Raw genomic sequence first — 19,940 nt, 5'->3', positions numbered from 1 at the left:
CTCTTATTTGCTCCCTGGACTCTGCGGCTCCCGCTAAGGCCGCCTGGTAAAACCAGGCAGCCTTAGTGGGACCCACAAAGGGACCTCAGAATAGGGCGCAAAGGGATTACTGGCACCGGTTTCCTTACCGGTGCCCGGTATCCATTTGCGCCCAAATCATAATGAGGCCCTGTCTGTTCATTAGCAATTAACACAGACCAGACACCTGCTTTATTCCTTACCCATATCCCCAGACATGATACGCCACACAAGGCCAACTAAAAAGAGATCACCCTGGCTCATGACCTAGAAATGAGGAATGGTATCTTCTTTAATTGAAAGTGAAGCATCCACGGACATCTCTCCCCCTACTCCTGTCTGGCTCATGTCTTGACAACCTTTCAGTTGTCCAAGGTTGGTTAGTAAGAAGCCAACCAATGAAAATCCCTAATGTTATGCTGCCCATGAAGCAAGGTGGCAGCCAGTTACATATTGCAGAGATGGTGGGGGTCATTACGACCCTGGCGCTAAGTGGTTAACGGTGCCGTAAAAGGCTGCGGCGCTGTTAACCACTTAGCGCCTTACTACGAGGTCCCTTTGCGGGACCCGTCCTGAACGGCTGCTCTGGACCAGCCATTAAAGTAGGGACCCCCAAACGGACCTTGCAGGCAATTACGGTACCGCAATTTGCGGTACCATAATTGCCGCCTTCCCCATTCCCATTGAGCCCTATGGGGCAAAAATGGGAATGGGGAAGGGCCATGGGGAAATGGGGAAATACCGCCCGCCAACCTTGGAATGGGGCGGTATTTCCCCATTTCACCATGGCGGACTCGTTACAACACTGGCACCAACCATGGTGCTAATAGAGCCATGGTTTAGCGCCGGTGTTGTAATGAGGGCCGGTGTCTTTTTACAGTTATCAATTTAGAGGTTGTCGCAGGAGGAACCATCAGAGAAATGTTTCCAATTAGAAATGTAACCCCTATAGAACGTATATCTGTTTAATTTTGATTTTAGTTATTTATAATGCGCTCCAAAACAGCCTCAACTGTATCCAGGCACAGATCATCACCGCCGCTAAGTGCAAAAGTAAGACTGAGCATCATGATGATTCCATGTCTAGTCAACACTATTAATCAATCCCTGCACCCCATAGATTGTGTCAACTAAGATAACAGTATGATATCAGCTATGACAAATGTTGAATATATAAATCATTGTTTTTGATAAGCATGTTGAGAGGGCCAATCATTCTATGCTTGTATGCTGTCTCAGCTTTATTTTGATGATAATAAAGCTGGGTGTTGCCTTGCACTTTGTCTATTTCCATTAGAGAGTCTGGTTTGAACTGGCTCCAGAACCTCTGTGTAATTTAAGACTTACCAGGCCATTTAGCAGGGGATACTGGCATATACAGACAGAGCCTGCATAAACATGTTTTCTCATTGTATCATTACTGTGTGTAATATTACTGGCCACGTACAGAGTTTGCTGGTACATTTGAGTGCCAGGAGCCAGGCAGAGCCCCTTGTTTCTACCATAGGTGAAAGATTTAAGGCTTGATTAAGGTTAAAACAAGTACTTGCAACTTTCCCGTAGTGCAGTGTGCAGCATGCCCCTGCAGCAGCGTGATCATCATGTGCATTGCGCATGCGTGGTGGTCCGATCTGGCACTGAGTGTGGCGCGGCCAATACTTTGCTGCCAATCTTGGGGGGGCATCAGCATGGCTGCCAGTGGGGCCCCCACATTTTGTGTTATTCCACTGGCAGTATGCAGATATTTAAAAGAGAATGGGATAAAGAAGAACCCTGATGGACACTGCAGGTGGGCAGAGGGCAGATGAGGAAGGGGCAAGGGAAAATAGATTGACACCAGTTAGTGAGAAAGGATGGGAACCAGAAAAGCACAGTACCCGTGATGTAATAGCCACAAAGATGGGTAAGAAGGATAGTAAGGTAGCAGTGTCAAAGGCCACCAAAAGGTCAAGCATGAACAAGCCAATGGTACTGCTGACTTCAGCAGCCAGGTTGCGCTGTCAAGCAGTGGTGCAACGACCATTGGGCAGATTTGGCTTTAGCACAAGGCTGCAGTATTGAATGAAGCAGGTGTGCAGGAGATGCTGCCCAATGACACGTAACATGTTTGTTACGTCCACAATATCAAGCCTATAAAATCTGAGGTTCGGACCCTCTGCTGTGGCAAAGTCCTTGCAGGACAAGGCTATGGTATTGAACGAAACAGGTGTGCAGAAGACGGTTCTCGATGACACGTAGCATGGTTGTTACGTCCATGCTACCGAGCCTATAAAATCCGAGGTTTGGACCCTCTGCAGCAAAGCCGTCGCAGGACAAGGCCGCAGTGTTGAATGATGCAGGTGTTTGGTGACGAAGGGGTCAGCGGCACAGACAGTGAGTGCGGACGATTCATCCTCCTGTTTGCAGCTGCCAGGTAAGAAGTTGGAAGTTTGCTTGCTCTGCTCTTCTTAGCCCTCGGACTGCACCTCTCCTGTTACTTTGTTCCACCCTACCCCTGCGACGTGTCCATTTGCCCCTGTCCCTTGCTGGGGTTGCCCCTCCACCTGTGACTCCCACCTGCACTGTCCCATTTCGCCCATTTCGCCCCTCTTTGAGTTCCTCCTCTATCCTCACCAATCCTAGTCCCACCCTGCATCCTCTCCCTAAGTGATCCCCTGCATTCCTTGATCGCATGTGCATCCACACTTCTCTCACCTTGCCTGTTGTGTGCATGTCCCCGGCCCACTCAATCCCTTGCTACCCCTGATTGTGTGTGCTTTCGCGCCCTTCCATCCCTTGGCTTCGTTCATGCTGTGCGTTTCTGACTTGTGTTGTCCCTCGCAAGCTTCGATCGCATTGCCTCCATGCCACTTCCATCTTTGACTTCGCTCAGGCTGTGCGTCCCAGACTTGCACAGACCCTTGCAATCTTCGATCGCATGTGCCTCTATGCCTCCTCCATCTTTGGCTCTGCTTGCACTGCACCACCCCCGATTGAGCAGTCCCTCTCAATCTTTGAGTGTGTGTGTCTCTGTGCCCCTTCCACCCTTGCCTGTTCATGCTGCATGTCCTCGGCCTGTGCTGTCCCTTGCAATTCTGTGATTGCGCGTGCCTTTGGCCTGCACTGTCCCTCACAATCCTGTGATCAGTCGTCCCCGACTTGTGTGGTCCTTCGCTAGCTTCGATCACGTTGCCTCAACGCCACTGCCATCCTTGACTTTGCTTGTGCTGCGCGTCCCCAACTTGCGTTGTCCCCTGCATTCTTCGATTGTGTGTGCCTCTATGCCTCTTCCATACATGGCTCCGCTCGCACTGCGGGCCCCTGATTGCATGGTCCCTCGCAATCTTCGAGTGTGTGTGCCTCCGCTCCCCTTCCATCCTTGCCTGTTCATGCTGCGTGTCCTCGGCCTGCGCTGTCCCTTGCAATTCTGTGATTGCACATGCCTTACCGCCCCTCCATCCCTGCCATGCTCACGCCTGTGCGTCCCAAGCCCGCATGTTCCCTCACAATCCTTGATCGCATGGGTTCCTTGCACTCTCCCTCCGCCCCCCTTCCATCCTTGACACGGTCATACCTGTGCACCCATTGCCTGCGTGTTACCTCGCAATCCTTGTTCACGTGGATTCCTCGCACTCTCCCTCCTTGGCTATGTTCGCACCTGCGCATCTCTGTCCTTGCATCTCATGATCGTGTATAGGGACATGCACCCCCCCCTTCAAACTGAATGTAATGGAGATAGACCCACTCCCCCACAAACCAAACGTAGATAACGTGTTGGGGTGATCAATGACTCTAAATGTTGTAGAAATCAGAAATGTGGTGCTTTGCAGAAAGGCGCTTTGGCGGACAATCTATTTTATGGAGTCAGAATTTCAAGAAATGTATTGTGCGATAGAAGGTATGTTAGGTAGTACCTGCTTATCATGATTTACAAAAAATCTAGATTCAAATCGGAGCATGTACCATGTTTTAAGCAAATATTGGGTTGGTCAGGATTTGGGAAAAAGTCAGGCACTCGGATGCTGGGCATACAAATAAGTTAATTTCTGTAAAACAATGCTGAAATAATGAAAGAATTACCTCATGTTAGTTCATTGAGAGTTCAGTAGTGAAGGACATGGTGTCTGGGCTTCCTATCTCTAATCTTGACAGTGATGAGCTTTGGGAGAGAGGTATCATTCAAGGGAAGATAGTGAGTGTTGCATGCAGCTTTTTCAATTAGCAGAGAAGGCACAGCGGATGCCCATATTTGGGCCTGTGGAACAGGAAACCATGATGCTGGTGCTAAGATTATCTCAGCATTGACGTCAGTAATGTTCCCATTTTAAAGGTCAGGTACAACACACACAATTGTAATCAGTTACAGATATAGATATGACATGGGAGCTTCTGTGAATTGCCAGCCCATTCATCCAACCCTAGAGGAGGAAGGGGCTTGTTTTGGAGTACCTGAACCAATGAGAGTGTTCTGCATCATAAATAGGGATCTGAGCCAACCAAGAAGTGTATAAAAGGCAGGTCTTACTCAGAGATTTTAACAGAGTCCCAGAGATCTTGTGGAAGCTGTATGATGTATCCTGCCTGGAAGAAAATAAAACTTGATGTCTTTTGGAAACCAGTCTCCAGGTTTGCTCAGAGATGCCAATGCCCAGAGAGAGAGGGTGACGGATGCCTCAAGACAAAAAGCCCTAGAAGACAAGGTAAAGCATGCTATGAGGCCTGAAAGAGGGGGAGAGAGAAAGAGAGACATGGGGGCAAACTGCAGTTGCCCCTGCATATTGCTAAAAGAGAAGGGTCTTGCAGGCCTGATAGCGTGGGAGAGGGCCTTGGCACATGGGGGTTGGAGAAGGCAATTAATTTTTGGCAATCTCCCAAGAAAAACAATTTCAAATTTATTTTTAGAAATCTTCCAAAAAATATTTAAAGTGTAATATAAGTAGTTTAGAAAAAGTAACATGGAATGGGAATTAACTCAAGATATTGAGCGTTAAGGAGTTATTGAGCAATTAACTTGTGAGAGGCCAAGCAATTGAGTTATTGAGAAATTGACTTGTGAGAGGCCAAGCAATTAAGAGGTATCATGAAGAGAGACCACGATAATATAATTGCCCTGTTCCTGCATTTTAAAGAACATGACATAAGAAATCTTAACCTAAAATCCCATAGCGGAAGAGTTTGCTTAAAGACGTAACTTAAAAAGGTTGATTTAAACTCTGTAGGAGTATTGATTTAGGGGGCAAGACGAGTCTTATAGAAAGGATCGTAAGAGATAAGAGATATTTGTGACCGGTCGAGTCTGTTTGTTTGTCTGTTATGTTTTATGTGTTGTATTCTGTGGTGTATATTGTGCATTGTGCATTTGTGTATTTTGAATTATTGCAGAGAATGCATTTTAATGAGTTTAAGGAATAATTGGCACAAGACAGAAATTAAAATGTTCAATTATGGAGAAAATATGAGATAAATATATGCTATGGACAGAAGTATATTGGAGCGTGTTGTTTAAAAGTTTGAAAAATACAATATTTGGTGAAAACATGAAGAAAAACCAAAATCGAGTAAATAAGGAGTTAATACTTGTGTTTACCAAAAATAGACAGGTTAAGCTGTTCAAATAACTACACACAATAACATTTTGTACTTGGTTTATCAGAAACGAAGGAAAAATATGCTTTTTGAGGAAAGAATGATTTGTGCTTTCCAAAATACGCAGGCACTTTGAGATCTCTGCGGTACAAAAACACAAGGAGGCTGAAGGTTAATCTCTTATATTTATGGAGTCAACACCTGTAGGAGCTTAACATACTTTGAACGGTATAAAACCACACTGGCTTTACAGGACTTTTGTACAAAGAAAGAGATTTCTTTTTTGGATGTGCGTAACTTGACATAGTGCCAAGATAGCCGCGGACTACTTAAGCAATAGAACCCAAGCGTCAGGGGCATTACCGTCGCAGGTAATGCCCCGGGGCCCATAGGTAAGGACCCGAGCGAAGCGAGGGCCTTACCGAAGGCCCCGGGGCATTACCTGAGACGGTAATGCCCCCGACGCTCGGGTTCTATTGCTATTAGTACCCCGGGCCGCAAAAACTGCATGACCGGGGCACTAAAAGCTTTTTTTTTTTGTCCTGAAACGCTAGGGCGTTTCGGCGCTGCGGCGTTTCAGGAGAAAAATAAACGACCAAGAAAATGGCCGCCGCCATGGAAAGGGAAAACGTAGTCCGTTTTCCCTTTCCATGGCGGGCATCGGGAGCGGACGTGCTGGGAACACAAGTGTTCCCAGCGCGTTCGCTCCTGAAAAAGGATCAAAAATAAGGTAAGTGGGGTTGGGAGGGCAGGAGTGGGAGGGGGGAGAAAAAAAGAGAAAAAAAAGTACCTGTGTCCGCGGCGGGGGACGAGGGAAGCCTCCAGCCGTGTGGAGGCGCGGAGTGGGGATGGCCCCGCTTCGAGCCTCCTCATTGGCTGAGGGGCTGCCACGCCCCCCGCCGGGAACAAAGGCCCTGGAATCCCGATGAAGGGATTCCCGGCCAGGTAGGGACCTGGCGAGAGCCAATGAGAATGGCTCTTGTCTTCTGATTGTCTCTCGCTGGGTTACTAATGGAGAATGGAGAATGTTTTGCTTAAGAGATTAAGAAGACGACCTAAGCAGTTAAAATCAGATCATTTATGATTGCAGTGAACGGTCTTTTGAGAAGAATGTGATTTTGATTGTGTGCACGGCAAACATGACAGTAGATAAATGATGCAGAAACCGATGTCAGGCAGGACGGAGCAAGTTAACTCTTTAAGTGATTGAGATGTTGAAAAAAACTGGTGTTTTAAATTGCAGAGCTGGAAAGCTTGGTTTGTTTTGTATTATTGGAGCACATTTTTCAAAAGTATGTGGGCTGTGTCCCAAATATGAGGGGAGGTTTTTGGTCATGCTAAATCTATCTGACAATGAATGCCTTTTGATAAATGCATTGTGAGAAATATTTATAGGTCATTTGGTGTTACGCACTGCACATGAGGAGAGAAGGAGGCATGTTATCCTTATAAATAACATGGGTTTTATGTGCGCCATGATTGAGAATAGCACACTACAATGGTAGCATGAAGTGTAAAAGCATGCATTTATGTAGATGCACTGTCATGAGAAAGGACACATACAGACACATATACAAAGGTACACATGATTTTATGGAAGTGTAAAGTAATCTGTGCACCATGGACACTGCATTTAAGAATATGCATTAACACTGGCATGCACACCGACGAACACACAGAATGTTTTTTACAAAGTTCAAATGATAGCTGACATAGAGAACAGCTGACCTTTTTGGAAAAACTAGGAAGGGCAGAGATTTGCATATTTATATTTAGAAATACTGAGATTCTTGCAGTACGCATGCGAGAATGAAGAACAGCAATTATACTTTAACTGCCATTTGTAAGCAAAAGCTGTTTAAACTATATAAGAAAGCAGTTTAGGAAACGTGCGAGTAGTGTTGAGGTCACAGGAAAAGAATGTGGCAGATATCCGCACATTCTGTGCTGGCTCGAGGAAAGTCTTGCGAATGTCAAAGCTGATCAAACAGAGAAAATATTTAGTAGTAATGGGAAAAAATTCGAAATCACAGACAAGTGAGTGCATCGCTGGCAGGCTTTGGAATCAACAGCTTGCGCCAATGCAGAATAAAATAAAAATGAGAGGCTTGTTCTACTTCAAGCATGAGAGCCTTGTCTATAGATAGGTTGATTTAAAATAGAAATTGAAATGGGAAGAAACACATGAGTTGGGGACAGGTTATGCCAGACTAGGACAGAGGAACCTTCCGTGAGGAAGAGGGAGGTAATGCATGTAGGCATGAGGGAAGTTTGCAGTCCCATGTTCAGAATTGGAACTTGCGCCTTATGTGAGCAGGCTAAGGTCGCTGCCAGGTAGAAGGTGGAGAAGAACATTTGTCCCTGCCTTGAATAGACAAACGATGGGAGATGAGGTAAATGTGAGTTTGGGATTTCACAAGTTTCTTTTGTTAAAGAAAGAGAGGAGCCGGGCCATAATATATGCTTTGACCCCAGATGGGTAAGGATAATTTAAGGTGTAAAATCACAAGTCCAATTTTTGTTGCTGGGAAATGGATACATGAATTAGAAAAGATGACAGGGAGAAATACACTGGCTATAGGGGACATTAAGGGTCTCCTGATTGCCATCCTAGGAGAGAGAGCTGATGACGTTTGGTCTAGAGCAGGGTATGCTGGTGTTACTACGGTTAACACTGCTCATGACGGAGCACCATTCAATAACTGAAAAGTGGCAGTCTGGAAAGCGCTTAGGGTACTGTATCCAGACACGTCCGATATGGGAGCTATAATGACAAAAAAGATGTAGGAAGGGGAAGATCTGCTTGTTTACATTCAGAATTTCCAAGAGCAGTGGGCCTTGGAGTCATGCAAGGCTTGGGGGAAATATATACTTGTGTTCTATCATATAGCATGCCAAGGGCTGCCGGACCCGTTACAGAAGCAGCTCAAGAGGTTAGTGGGTATGGGGGCAAAACCGTAGTCAGAAATGTAGCTGACCATTGTGCATTATTGCAAACTCTTGCAAAAAAAGAATTGCACCAAAGACAATACTAGGAAAGTGAAGAGGCAAAGTCAGTGCATAAAAGACTATCCTAATACACCATTGAAGGCGCAATGTTGACTAGTGGAGATAAATCAGGTTCACAGTAAGCAGCACGCATGCCGCAGGTGAAGAACCAAAAGGTAGTTTGATCAAAGTAATAATGGATTCATACTACAAGATAGGGGAAGCTTTCAAGATAGAGGCATCCAGAATAATTGGGGACATTTTCAGAGTAACTAAGGTGGGTTTCAAAATATGCAGAATGATAGCCAAAACATGCAGGAATAGCAAATTAGGAGACTTCCTGCAGGTTGGACATGAGGTATGTTAGAGCACCTTGCACGCATGTGTAGGAGCCAAGGATTTGTGCAGAAATTGGCAATTTTCAAGAGGTGGGACAGCACACCCCCTAGTGTATAGCTCACAAGACAAGGAAGGGTTTCGCCCAGGATCAGACATTGTATTAGGTATACGCGTTGGGAGTGCAGCAAATACAGCAGTTTAGGAAAGATGCAAAACAGATTTCCTGCAGAGGGCAAGTAAATGAGCCCACATGCAGGCTCAGCAATGTGCTAACACGGAATATACATGCAGGAGTGAAAGTGTTGTTTTAAAAAAAGGGAGAAATGTTTCCACAAGTACAAGGGTATGCATGCATTCACAGTGGGATGGCCTCACAGGGTGACGTGATGCGTTCAGAATTGTTAGTGGCACTAGGTCTCAAAGAATGTCAAGAATTAATATGGCAGAGGGAGAACAATTTCTGTTCTAGTGGTAGACATTGGGGCTGTATGTCCATGCAGCAAAGACAGAAAAGTGGTGAATGAATAGTAGGAGAATTGTGGATGTTAATTGAAGACTATAAATGTAGTTTTTTGCCAAGTGAAGAATTGTGTTATGATGAGTTTTTGGTATATCTACAAAAGGCACTTGCTGGTGTTTGAGGAAAGGATTGGATGATAAAAACCTAAACATGAAGATGTTATTTAGCTGATTAAGGTAGAGTGTTTTTTTTTTAGGAATGCACCATTTGAATATGGGTCCGTCCATAGTAGCATGTGTACACCAAAAGGCCCGCTGAGACGTTTCTGGTAGAAACCAGGGGTTTTATTGTTGTAGCAAAAGCACAGTAGTAAAGATAACTGTGTGACCTAGTGGAAAGGCGGTGAGAGTATTTGGTGAATTTAGTGTCAGACCATGGATATTTATGAACAAGAGGGGGCCAGGGGGACAGATGACCTCCGTAGAACTAGAAACAGCCATGGAGTAAGGAAACATGGCAAATGACCAAGGAGTGAATAACAAAAATGGATCATGGAGGATAGTAATGGTTCTCACAAAAAAGTCTAGGTTAAATAACGTCATGGGTGGTGATGTATCTAGATAGGGTTTAATGGAGTATGAAGTGGTGCTTCCTTTAGGAACATTACACATTAAAAGGAAAGAAAAGGAAACATTTTAGTACATCTGAAAATAATGTAGCAGTATCCAGTATACATTTTCAAAAATTTGAGTGTCAAAAATGCTAGGTAGACTTTGGGGTTTTTGTCATGGGTCCAGAAAAATGAATTATGAGAAGATGAAAACAAATAATTTCTTTCATACAGTATTAGGGTAAAGAGCTCAGTTTAAAAAAATTGACGTCATTTGGATGAAATAAATAAAAAAAATTGAATTAATGGAAAAATGAATGAAGAAATGATTGGATGAGTGAATTAATGGGCAGAAAAATCAAACGCGGCATAAAAAGAAGCAAATATTCTAAAAAAAAAAATAATAAACAGCATCAATGAAGACTAAAAGCCAAAATTGAAAAAAATTGCGTGACGCAATAAAAAGGAATTAGGAGATTAATGGAGAACCAGAAAGAGGTGTGATTGACCAAATTGGGTTAACTAGACAAGGACAATTTTGTATAGAGCCAATTCAAAGAGAACATACAAATGGTAAGTAAAATACAATTTTCTGAGTGTTTGTAACAATGTTGGTTTATGTTACAGATGAAAATCATGGTCCTTGCATGAACATAGGAGGAATGTCTGCATGGCCTTGATAGGGAAAGAGACAGTATATTATGACACAGGTATGTGTTAGTGAATAAGGAGAAAAAAAAAGAAAAAAGAGAGGTAAGTACTAGTTCACACCACAGGGTATGAACACACAGATGATCATTATTAAAAGTAAGAGGACCCAGGTTTTTCCGGCTCGGTTACTGCCGGACTCGTATTACCATCCCGCCTCTGTGATTCCCGTAATTAGCGTGGCATTACAACCGCGGTGACCCAGGAATTCCGGAGGCGGAATTCGGTAAATCCCCATTCCCATTGAGTCCCATAGAACCCATAGGACTCAATGGGAATGGGGACCATGGAAACACCGGCACCATCTCGTGATGGTGCCGGTGTTTCCACGTCTGCCAGCAGGCGGACGGTGTTAAACCCGCCAGGTCAGACCTGGTGGAAATGACACCTCCGCCTGCAGGACTCGAGATCACCCGGTATGCAAACAACGGTGGCGGCGGGTTTAACGCCACCGTTATTTCCATACCGGGTGACTTGTAATGAGGCCCACAGTGTTTCAAGTATGTAGCCATTTGTTCCAAAGATAGGTGCAATTAGGTGTGAGTAGAGCAACATGTAGATGCAAGCATGGCCACCTCAGACAAACGTAGGACATAGAAGAAGTCAAATTGAAGGTGGGTAACCTCTTTTATTTTTTGGTAGGACGCCAAAGGGGATAGACTTGACGAGTGTATAAAAATGTTTAGAAAAGTCAAACAATGTAGTTTTATGACAGAATGGGAAGGCACATAGTAAGAATTGGTGCCATAGTGTAGAAAAACAGGGGTAGACTAAATTAGTAGTGGGGTAAAGGGAATAATGTGCCGCAAAATGTTTTATTTTGTCTCAACAGGATGAAAACAAAGCACAGAAGATAATGACTATGGTCCAACATAATTCGAAAGCAAGATGACGAAGGAAAGGTGAAGTATTTACAGCAAAGTGGGAAGCACATGCAGCAAAGCAAAATGAAGCATTTACAGCTTAGCTGAGAAAAAAAGAAGAAAAGGTTCAAATAATGTCCAGGCCTAAAGAAAAATTATCGAAATTCGTATGTGCACCAACTAGTCAGGGGAAGTCTTTAAGTTAAATGTGCTGAAAATAGTGAGAAATGACTGCAAGAAAACATTTTTTTTATTAGCAGAAAGGAGAAAAAAGTTAGGTCAGAAAGAAACTTTACCCACTTGCCAGTACCCGAATGACTTTTTTCTCTATTTCGATTCTCAACAGAGAACAGGGATCCTTGCAAATGGCATCCTCTTCTGCTACGGATGCAGATGCACCCAGGAGAAGACGACGATGTGCCTTCTTAATTATTACAACAATATATTGTTTAAATGTTTTAAGTGTCTCTACATCTGAGTATGTTTATGTAGGGTTAAGATAAGTATGTCCCCTGAAGGCCCATAAAAATAAGGGCAGAGAAAATGAGACAGGCAAATGTATTTATTGACAAAAAATATAGGCACAACTGAATATGTTTATTGTAAACAAATCAGGTTCCAGCAGGCTTATCATACAGTAGAATTAATGTGAAGAGGGATTAAAAAGGGAGAGAATAAGTAGCTTTGGTATGCAAAGAACTAAATTGTCTGATGTAGTTTGTCTAGGGGGCAGGGATGTCCAGAAAATGTCTGAATCTAGTTTTTCTAGAAAGCAGGGATGTTCAGAAAGTGTTGTTTAAATCCAGTTTTGGTCTGAAGGTAGGAGAATTTTTGACAGAACACTTAAGAAATGTATTGATGATAGAGACATACTTATTTATCAAAGGAAACTCATTCAGTTTTATATTACAGGTGGACAACGAGGGACCTATGTGACTCAGACAATTGGCAGCATCTAAAGAGAGAAGTCACTGAGGAACCCAACCACATGCCCAATCATAAATCACATTTGTTCAAAGTTGTTTTCCCTAGCTAAATGCCCGCTTGTGACTTTTAAATGGAACTTTGAATATAAGTGCTCTATGGAAAAAGGAGACACTAAAATGTGAGAGCAACAGCCTTTGGATGAAAGGACCTAAGAACTTGCTGCAATGCAGCCCAAAAAAGAGGACAAATTCAACAGGACAGACGATCCGTGGATGCTAAACCGAGATGAGTCGGGTGGAAAAACATGCAAGTGGAAGATGTATTGATGAGAAGAAAAATACATTTTGGACACTGAAAATATGCATGGGAAAGACAATGGGAGCAAGGAAAAGATGTTGTGGGGTGGGAGCGATGGAAAACATGTGGAGTATATATATATCACATGTGAACACTGTATGACGAATGGGCTAATGGGTTACCTCAAAGCTTGACTATCTCTTGAGTATCATAGTGGCTGTAAAATTATCTGAGGCATATAGCTAGTTTAAAGTAAAATTGGGCAATGGAGGTGGGGCGCAGACAAAAGTAAATACAACTAGTTTTAGGGACACATACATGTTTAGACTAGGAGAGTATAATGTGTTAGTACTGACATTGTAGAAATGTGTTAGGATACTTCTCAGGTTAAAGTAAATAATCTTGTAGAAAAGGGTGATTAGGTCAGAGATGTGTAGGTACATTGAAGGCTGAGGAGGGTGGACATGGTTGTAGTTGCATGCATTGAGTAGATGACTAAATACTATACTGAGGGGGGAGTGTACAGGGACCTGCACCCCCTGCCCCTCAAACTGAATGTAATGGAGATAGACCCACTCCCCCTCAAACCGAGCGTAGATAACTTGTTGGGGTGATCAATGACTCTAAATGTTGTAGAAATCAGAAATGTAGTGCTTTGCAGAAAGGCGCTTTGGAGGATGATCTATTTTATGGAGTCAGAATGTCTAGAAATGAATTGTGCGATAGAAGGTACGTTAAGTAGTACCTGCTTATCATGATGTACTAAACAACTAGATTGAAATCGGAGCATGTACTTTGTTTTAAGGAAGGATTGGGTTGGTCAGGCATTTCATAAGGGATCAGCCATTTTGGATTTGGGACAAAGTCAGACACTCTAAAATGGATTCTGGGCATACAAATAAGTGAATTCTTGTAACACCATGCTGAAACAATGAAATAATTACCTCATGGTAGTTCAGTGAGAGTTCAGAAGTCAAGGACATGGTGTCTGGGCTTCCTATCTCTAATCTTGACAGTGATGAGCCGTGGGAGCGAGGTATCATTCAAGGGAAGACAGTGAGTGTTGCATGCAGCTGTTTCAATTAGCAGAGAAGGCACAGGCGATGCCCATATTTGGGCCTCTGGGACAGGAAACCATGATGCTGGTGCTACGATTATCTCAGGATTGACGTCAGTAACGTTCCCATTTTAAAGGTCAGGTACAGCACACAAAATTGTAATCAGTTACAGATATAGGTATGACATGGGAGCTTCTGTGAATTGGCAGCCCAGTCATACAACCCTAGAGGAGGAAGGGGCTAGTTTTGGAGTGCCTGAACCAATGAGAGTGTTCTGCATCATAAATAGGGAGCTGAGCCAACCAAGAAGTGTATAAAAGGCAGGTCTTACTAAGAGAGATTTGCAGAGTCCCAGAGATATTGTGGAAGCTGTATGCTCTGTCCTGCCTGGAAGAAAATAAAACTTGATGTCGTTTGGAACTTGATGTCGTCTGAGTGTCCTGCTTTGCTCCAGAGTGCCTTCCTTGCCCAGAGATGCCAGTGCCCAGAGAGAGAGGGTGGTAGGACCCTGATTTACAATTGCGTGTGCCTCGTGCCCTCCCTTCTCTAGCCCACCAGCACCCATGCGCCCCCTAGCGTCCTTGCTCCCCCACGGGTCTTACCTTCGCTTACCACTTGCCCTATTCCTCCTCCCAGCCGCTTCCTTGTGCTTTGGTGTATTGCTCTCTGTTCCACTGTGCTCTTCCTTCCTCTTGGTTTTCTTCATCGACTGCTCTGTTTTTGCAGTGTATTTCTCTGTGTTCTGCTGTACTCTTTCTTCTCATAGGTTTCTTTTGTCGACTGCTCTGTTTTTGCTCTGTATTGCTCTGTGCTCTGCTGTGCTCTTCCCTCGTCTTGGTTTCCTTTCTTCGACAGCTCTGTTTTTCTTGATGTCCTGGCAACCTGATTGTTGTTCACCTTACTGCCTTGTGTTCTGTGGTGCTCTTCCTGACAAGCTCTTCATCTCTCTCAGTTTAATTATTTACTATTTGTCCTGTCTTGTTCCATCTCACCTGTTTGCACCCCCAGTGTCTCCCCCCACTGTTCCTTTCCCACTCCCCACCTCTACCCCTCTTCCTCTCTCCCCTTTCCCTCACATCCTATATGGTGCTCTCTGTTTCTCCTATCTTCTCAAACTGATTCTCTTTTGACTATCTTGCCCTTCTCACCAAGTCTGGTAGGAAGACGTTCAAAAAGGATATCCTGGTCTCCAAACCAGGCCTCCCTAGCGCTGATACCTATACCAGTGCTTCCTCCAGACGACTCTCACCGACACCCTCTTTGTCATTATCTCGCCTAACCTATGGACTCTTCATATGGTCTCCCTGCTCTCTCCTTTTTCTTCTTCTCCCATTAATGGTGGTACCCAATGGGAGGCCCTTCATGCCCCCTTCCACTCCTTTAAGGTCATCATTAATATTTACCTGAATGACACCGTCTTGGTCCAAGGCCCTCAGGACAACCTCCTCCTCTTTGATAGTTGCTTCCCGTACCTTATCAGTTTCCTTTCCTCTCTTGATGTCCCTTCTCTCCCTCCTTCTGCTTCCTATCCACTTTCCTGTGCCACCTCTCTGGCGCCATTATCCTCCTCCTTGGCTGCCTTGTCCTCCTCTCCTTCCTCTTCTGCCCTACCTCGGGATCCTTCTACATCTCCGCAGGGAGTACCTCTGATTTGTAGCCCTCCCTGGAAGTCTTTCAAGGGTGGCAACCTTCACCATATTGCCACTCTCAACTCTCACTCAGCTGTCAAACACTCCTCTGACATCTGCCGTCTCCTGGAAGAACTCGACCTTGATGTCCTTGGTCTCACCAAGACATCGTTCACGGACAGCTCTCACACAAGCTTTGACACTCTCCTCCCTGATGGCTACAAGATTCTCTCTGCGGCTAGATCCAACCGTTCTGGTGGGGGTGTAGCTTTGATTTTCCCTGAGTGGATTCCTGCTCTATCATTCCTATGCAGGCCTACTCCTCTTTCGAATGCCTTGCTTGCAGGCTTTCTCTCTCTCCTGCCCATTCTCTCATTGTGGCTACTATCTACCGGCCACCTGGTCAGACCATCTCCTTCCTCTCCGAGTGGGCAGACCTCTTCGCCTCCCTCCTGGCCCTGTCCAGTCAACTCCTCCACCTTGGAGACTTTACAATCCACCTGGATGCTTCCTGTCTTTCCTCTGGACTCTTTCACGACCTCTGTGATGCTCCGTCTCTTTCTATTTTTCCATCTGGCCTGACTCACTCTGCAGGGCACACTCTGGATGTTCTGATCACCTCACACCTCCCCCTCTCCAACCCTCTCACCACTCCTCTCTACTGGAGGGATCACTTTCTCCTCTACTCTCCTCTCCTCTCATCTCTCTCTCTCTCTCTCTACCCCTCAGGCTGAGCCAACCCAGACCCTGCCACCCACCTTGTTGGTCATCCAATCCATGAAGCATGTGTCAGTTGAGGCTTTAGCCATCACCTTCTCTCCCCCTTCTCCACCTCTGGCTGACACACATCCTGACACACCCATTCCCATGCTGCACTCTTTTATCTCTGTTACTCTTGACGTACTTGCCCCTGTCATGAGGATCCGCCTGAAGCCCAAAGCCAAGTGCAACTCCTGGTACAATTCAGACCTTGTCACCCTTAAACGCAAGTGCAGGGTTGCTTAGAGGAAATGGCTGGCATTGTGTGCATCCTCTGACAAAATGATCCAAAGGCAATACCGACTCTCTGTCCTCACTAAGAAGAGAGCTCACATCCAAGCCTGCTACTCAGCCGTACGCTTTAAAATCTGCAAGGATTTGTCAATCCTGCTGCAGTCTCTACCTCTCTTGTCCCCTCCCAGGTCCTCTGCATGGGCCTCACCTCTGATTTAATCTCTAAAACCCAGGAATTCCTGTCCACCTTCTCATACTCTCCTCCTTCTCCCTCTACTCTCTCCTTTACCTCCTGCCTCCCTGTGGCCACCTCTCCTCCTCCCTTCTCTGTCTTTCCTCTGTTCAACCCTGATAAGGTGTCTAGACAAGTCCGATCTATGAAGGTCTTGTCAAAACAGGTTCTTACCTGTTCTTCCAAAACCATCAAGGACCACATTGACACACTCGCTCCAGCCTTGGCCGACTTCTGCAATCACTCTTTCACCACTGGAACCTTCCCTTCCTCCCTTAAGCACTCTCTTGTGTACCTTCTTCTCAAGAAACCCTCAGCCAACCTCTCTTTTCCTGCGCAAACTCTTGGAAAAGCTGGCCATCTCCCAGCTTAATCTTCACACTGAATCTGTTGGTTCTCTCCATGACCATCAGTCTGGCTTCAGAGCGGCCAGAAGCATTGAAACTGCACTCCTGAATATCCATGAAGACCTGCACTCTAACCTTGATGTTAATCACTCCTCTGTCCTCATCTTACTCGATCTCTCATCTGCTTTTGACATGGTCAACTATGCCATCCTGCTCAACCGGCTCTGTGATAACCTGGGTATTACTGACCACGCCCTGGCCCTTTCCTCTCGGACCGACCCTCCCAGGTCCAACTTGGGTCCTTTCTCTCCTCTATCTCCTCATGTGATGTTCCACAGGGGTCTAACCTTTCCACTGGCTGTTCAACCAATATCTGTCACCTCTCACCCACCACATTGCTGCTCTCTGCTCCAGCTTTCAGTGATATGCGGATGACATTCAGCTAATTTTCGGACTCCCCTTTGCCGCCTCTTCTCCCTCTCTCATCTCAAATTGCCTGTCTGCAATCCAGGAGTGGTGCGCGCCAATGATCTCTGCCTGAATTTCAGAAAGACGGAGATTCTCCTCAAAGGCTCACCTACACCTTCCTTTCCTGTCACTCTCTGGCTGGCCTCCCTTAGCCCTCTTCCTGCTCCCACCTGTGAGGTTAAGAACCTCTGGGTTATCTTCGACTTCACACTCTCCTTCTCTCCTCATATCTCTAATGTCTCTAAGCAGTCTAATTACCAGCTGCAGCTCCTCAGAGGTATTCTTCCTTTCTTTACCTTCCCCCAGAAGCTCACTGTCTCCAGAGCTCTGGTTCTCTAGGCTGGACTACTGAAACAGCCTCCTTTTAAATCTGCCTGCCTCTACTCTCTGCCCTCTGCAACTCATCCAGAATAGGGCTGCAAGACTTGTCCTTGGCCTCAAGCCCAGGGATCGTATCCCTCCAGCCCTGAAATCTCTCCATTGGTTCCCAGTGGCTGCAGGGATCAAGTTCAAGTTCCTCTGCATTGTCCACAAGGCCTTCTGGGGACTTGGACCATAGTACCTCCAACTCTATCTTCGAAAATATCTTGCTACTCAGGCTCTTTTATCCTCCACCTCCAACTCCATGAGGGTTATTCGCTTCTCCAAGCAACGGGTTAGGGGTAGATATCTTCCTTTGGGCTGGCGCCTCCCTCTGGAACAGCCTCCCTGCCTCTCTGAAATGTGGGGAGAACCATTTCCGATCCTGGAAGCACCTAACAACCTTGCTCTTTACTTTTGCCTTCTCTCTTCCTCTCCCCTGCTGATATCCTGTCTGATTCTGCACTGGTCACCTTGCTACCCTCTGAATTTGGGCCCAGGTCCCTGCCCACCCAGTTGCACACCCGCTCTGCCTCCTGGCAACCCCTGCACTTTGGATCTGTATCTGTAACCCTACAGTCCCCTTACCTGCACTTATTTGACACCTGCTGTCTGAACTTAGCCCTCACACTTGCCACCTGTTCGGCTGCACTACTTGTTGTTTTTATGCTTTGTTCTGCACACTCCCATCCTGCGCCACCCCCAGCACTTTTTCCCTCTACCCTCCCCTGCACTTGCACAATCTCAATGCCACTAGACCTAGTAAGATCGTTGTCTTTTGTCCTCCCTCTGTTTCTCCTCCCTTGCCTCGTCACGCCTTGAATCACTTATGTATAGGTGCATTACAAATGCCATATCATATCATATTTCTATTAAAACTGGGTTACCTTGCTTTTGCATACTACATCCCCTCTGTGTTGTCTCTTTTATTGGCAAATACCAGGTTGAGGTGTGTACCGTTTTCGGGCCCCTGTTTCATCTGGCAGCAGAGGACGGTTATTTTTTAGGATTTTTATGGACTTTGTCTGGCCCACGCCGCCCCTCCTTCTGGACAGCGGATCAGTCAGGAGAGCGTAATTATTTGTGCACAACTTATCAGGAGGCCAGCAGGAGCCGGCTTTGGAGTAGAATCCTGACCGGTCTTCTACCACCCACCGAAAGCAGAGGAGGAGCTGGCAGATTGAGGGAACCCTAATGCCCGGAATTCTCAGAGACCCAAGGATGTGAGTTTGCTATGTGCGGGGTAACATTTGGGGGTGGGGAAATGTATTGTATGGTATTTATGAAACAGAGAAGTTGATAAAGGATATCCCTTGACAAGGTCTTGGAAGGCTGTGCAGTAGGTACCCTGAGGGCCCAACCTTCTTTTGAGGGGAGAGTAAAAGGGATAGAGAGATACGGATACTCCAGGGCAAAAACTGGAAGACAGCTGTTATGTATTGTGTTGTATTGTGTTTAAATTGATTAAATTGTTGATTGCCGGCATTTTGTGGTGTTGTGAGATAGGTCCTGTAGGGGTGTTTTTTTCTTGTGGGTTGTGAGCATAGCAGATAGTATTGTTTGATAGAGGTTGATTTGATATGATATGATATGGCATTTATAACGCGTCTATACACAAGTGTTTCAAGGCGCGACGAGGCAAGGGAGGGGAACAAGGGAGGACAGACAACGATTCTACTAGGCCAGGTATCATTCAGATCGCGCAAGTGCGTGGGAAGGAGGCAGGGACAGTGCAGTACATTGGAATATAACAATAAGTAAGTAATGGCCAGCAAGTGGCAAGTGCATGGCCAAGTGCAGACATCAGGTGTCAGGCTGGTATGGGGACTGTAGGGATACAGAACAGTCCCAAGTGCGGGGGTTGCCAGGTGGGCAGTGCAGGTGTGTGATGCTGGCGGGGGAGGTACCTGGGCCCGAGATCCGAGGGTGTTCAGGTATCCAGTACAGGTTCAGGTTACAGCCAGGAGGTGAGCAGAGCAGAGGAGGAGAAAGGGCAGAAGCAAAGAGGAAGGTTTTGAGCTGCTTCCGGAACTGGAGATGGTTCTCCTCAAGTTTAAGGGAGGCTGTTCCAGAGGGAGG

General features: G+C 45.6%; 1 long non-coding RNA gene across 2 annotated transcripts; it reads left to right on the top strand.

Moving 5' to 3' along the window:
- Positions 1-4,549: 4,549 nt before the first annotated feature.
- On the top strand, positions 4,550-14,253 carry LOC138569645 (uncharacterized). Of its 2 annotated transcripts, none has more exons than XR_011303285.1 (3): positions 4,550-4,697; positions 11,521-11,590; positions 12,464-14,253. It is a non-coding gene; the product is annotated as an uncharacterized lncRNA (long non-coding RNA). The 2 variants fall into 2 exon arrangements; XR_011303284.1 differs by having other exon boundaries at positions 11,898-14,253.
- The last annotated feature ends 5,687 nt before the right edge of the window (positions 14,254-19,940 follow it).

This window comes from Ambystoma mexicanum, chromosome 1p (genome assembly GCF_040938575.1).
Source record: "Ambystoma mexicanum isolate Mex_15411 chromosome 1p, UKY_AmexF1_1, whole genome shotgun sequence".
NCBI lineage: Eukaryota > Metazoa > Chordata > Amphibia > Caudata > Ambystomatidae > Ambystoma > Ambystoma mexicanum.
The sequence above is the reverse complement of the archived record's forward strand: the minus strand, read 5'-3'. Positions and strand labels throughout refer to the sequence as shown.